Source organism: Macaca thibetana, chromosome 16 (assembly GCF_024542745.1).
Source record: "Macaca thibetana thibetana isolate TM-01 chromosome 16, ASM2454274v1, whole genome shotgun sequence".
NCBI lineage: Eukaryota > Metazoa > Chordata > Mammalia > Primates > Cercopithecidae > Macaca > Macaca thibetana.
Window position 1 is genome coordinate 3,921,928 of NC_065593.1, and position 2,976 is coordinate 3,924,903.

General features: G+C 45.1%; 1 pseudogene; it reads right to left on the reverse strand.

The window, feature by feature from the left end:
- Positions 1-1,657: 1,657 nt before the first annotated feature.
- LOC126939491 (tRNA-splicing endonuclease subunit Sen15-like) lies at positions 1,658-2,601 on the reverse strand (annotated as a pseudogene).
- Between the last annotated feature and the right edge of the window lie 375 nt (positions 2,602-2,976).

Sequence of the window (2,976 nt, forward strand, 5' to 3'; positions counted from 1 at the left end):
AAACTATGGCACCACATTTGTAAATGAAGTTTTACTGGAACAAAGTCGTGCCCATGTTGTTTATGTATTGTGTATGGCTACTTTTATGCTTCACACAGCAGTGTTGACAAGTTATGACAGCGACAGTAGGTTTCCAAACCTAAAATAGCTGGGCGAGGTGGCTCATGCCTGTAATCCCAGCATTTTGAGAGACCGAGGGAGGCGGATCCCAAGGTCAGAAGTTTGAGACCAGCCTGGCCAATATGGTGAAACCCTGTCTCTACAAATACAAATTAGTCTGGTGTGGTGGCAGGCACCTGTAGTCCCAGCTACTAGGGAGGCTGAGGCTTGAACCCAGGAGGTGGAGGTTGCAGTGAGCCAAGGTTGCGCCACTGCACTCTTTTGCCTGGGCAACAGAGCGAGACTCTGTCTCCAAAAAGAAAAAAGAAAACATCTAAAATGTTTACTTTCTGGCCCTTTATATAAAAAAAGTTTGCCAATCTTTACCCCAAACTGTTAAGTGGTTTATAATTTGGGCTACTAAAGGTAATGTCACTCACAACATCTTTGTGCATATAATTTTTCATACTTTGTACAATTTGAGAGACATTAACAAAAGTGGAATAACTGGGTCTAATTAATGAAGACATTTTTAAAACTGATACTATCCCACACTCTCTCTCTTGTGATATTCAAGCTATGATATAATAAGGATGGGGGTGATAAGAATGAAAAGGAAGGTCCAGAACTCTTGTGGGTAGCATGTCTCCTGTCCCTGCTACTCAAGACATGTAAGTTTATACTCTGGATGAACATATTTTGAATTTTGATTTAAAGTTAACCAAAAAAGAGAAATAACAGTCATTGCAACAGCAAGACCAATTGAAAGAAATCTTTTACTTTCTACTGGAGAGGAAAAAGCAGACAGAAGTAGATGACAAGGTATGTATAAAATGCCATTCCAAGATAGCTGCAGTGGCCAAAAGGCACTGGGAGAGTTGAGTAAGAGAAAGAGAGAGCAGTTTCAACAATGAGCTAGCAGTGGGAGCAATAAACAGAAGCAACTATGAGTGTGGGATGACAAAAGCAGCACACAGGTTCCACGTGTCTGAACACATCCTAGGCGTAAACCTGTATACAACTGTAATTAAACTGTCTCTAGATAAGAAAGTTTTTAAAGAAACCACCCTATATTTTTTAAGAAAAAAAAAATCTTCTACCTGGGGAGGTTTTTTTTTTTTTTTTTTTTTTTTTTTTTTTTCCGGCGTCTCTGTCACCCAGGCTGGAGCGCAGTGGTATGATCTTGGCTCACTGCACCCTCCACCTCTCGGGTTCAAGCAATTCTCCTGCCTCAGCCTCCTGAGTAGCTGGGATTACAGGTGTGCGCCACCACACCCAGCTAATTTTTTGGTATTTTTAATAGAGACGGGGTTTTACCGTGTTGGTCAGGCTGGTCTCGAACTCCTGACCTGGTGATCCGCCTGCCTCGGCCTCCCAAAGTGCTTGGATTACAGGCGTAAGCCATCGCCCCAGCCCTGGGGAAGTTTTATTCTTCAGAATGAAAACCTTATGGAATAGGGAAGTCAGCCCTCACTAAGTCAACCCTGACTATCTCTGAGATAAAAGATGAAGCAGTCTGATGAGTCTCAAATCCAATCTTGTATGAATAAAACAAGCATCAGGAAACATAGATGTCATCTTCTAAGAGAAATATTCTGAGGGTCTGGCAGCATAAGTCCATCAGTAAATTTATAAAAGACTATTGTAGAATCAGACTCCACTATGACCAAAGTAAAAGACATCTTTTACAAATCTGGATCACCTTGCAATTTTCAAGATGCCTTCAAGATCTCCCTTATCCTGTGATGGCTGAGGGAAGCAGTGATAGGGGTGGGCGCCACAGTCTGTAACCTTTCCTCTTCTATCTCATACTAACAAGGCAGATGAGCTGGAGTTCTGGTAATCTGACACAGTTTACTTCATGTCAGTTTTGCTTTCTATGAGGTCCAGGTAAATCAAGAATGCTATATAAACATGGGTGGCATCTTCTATGTCTAATTCCATCATTTCTCTCTCTCTTTTTTTTTTTTTTTTTTTTGAGACAGAGTCTTGCTCTTGTCCCCCAGGCTGGAGTGCAGTGGTGTGATCTCGGCTCACTGCAACATCTGCGTCCTGGGTTCAAGCGATTCTCCTGCCTCAGCCGCCTGAGTAGCTGGGATTACAGGCACCTGCCACCACGCCCAGCTAATTTTTGTATTTTTAGTAGGGACGAGGTTTTACCATGTTGGTCAGGCTGGTTTCGAACTCCTGACCTCGTGATCCACCTGCCTCGGCCTCCCAAAGTGCTGGGATTACAGGCATGAGCCACCCCGCCTGGCCTAATTCCATCATTTCTAAATATTTAGGGTGGGTGCCCATCCAGGCGTCCTTGGGGACCCACAAGGGAGCTCTGCCGCCGTCACCAAAGGGGCGAACGCCGCCTGGACCCAGGCTGCTGCAGCCAGGGGTCAGCTTGAAATCGCCACGCTTCTCCGTGCCAGCTGGTACGGCGTTCCTCCACGCCAGCTGGTATGGTGCTCCTCCATGCCAGCCAGTGCAGCGCTCCCGTGATGCACACTTCATTGTAAGACTATTCTTGCTGGTGCTGTTTAAGAAGTCCTGTTCTCTTCTCTGTTTCTCTCCACACTGTCTCTCCCACATGAGCCTCAGGAATGGAGGTGCTGGCGGGGAAGGCCTGAGGTGATGACAGGAGGGAGAGAGTCGATAATCCTTCTGCAGCGGCCCCCTGGGACATGAGAACAACGCTGTCCTGCTGGGGTGAGCGGCCTGTCTAAGCATCGAGATCATAGAACTGAGACAACGGACGTCCCTCTCTGTGCAAGAAGCCTTCCTCAGTATCTAAATCCAATTTTTTTTTTTTTTCTGATAAAGTAAGCTTAAAAAAATAAGCCTCAACCTAAATACATTTTAATGAGCTACTCGGTGGACTTGGCTTGG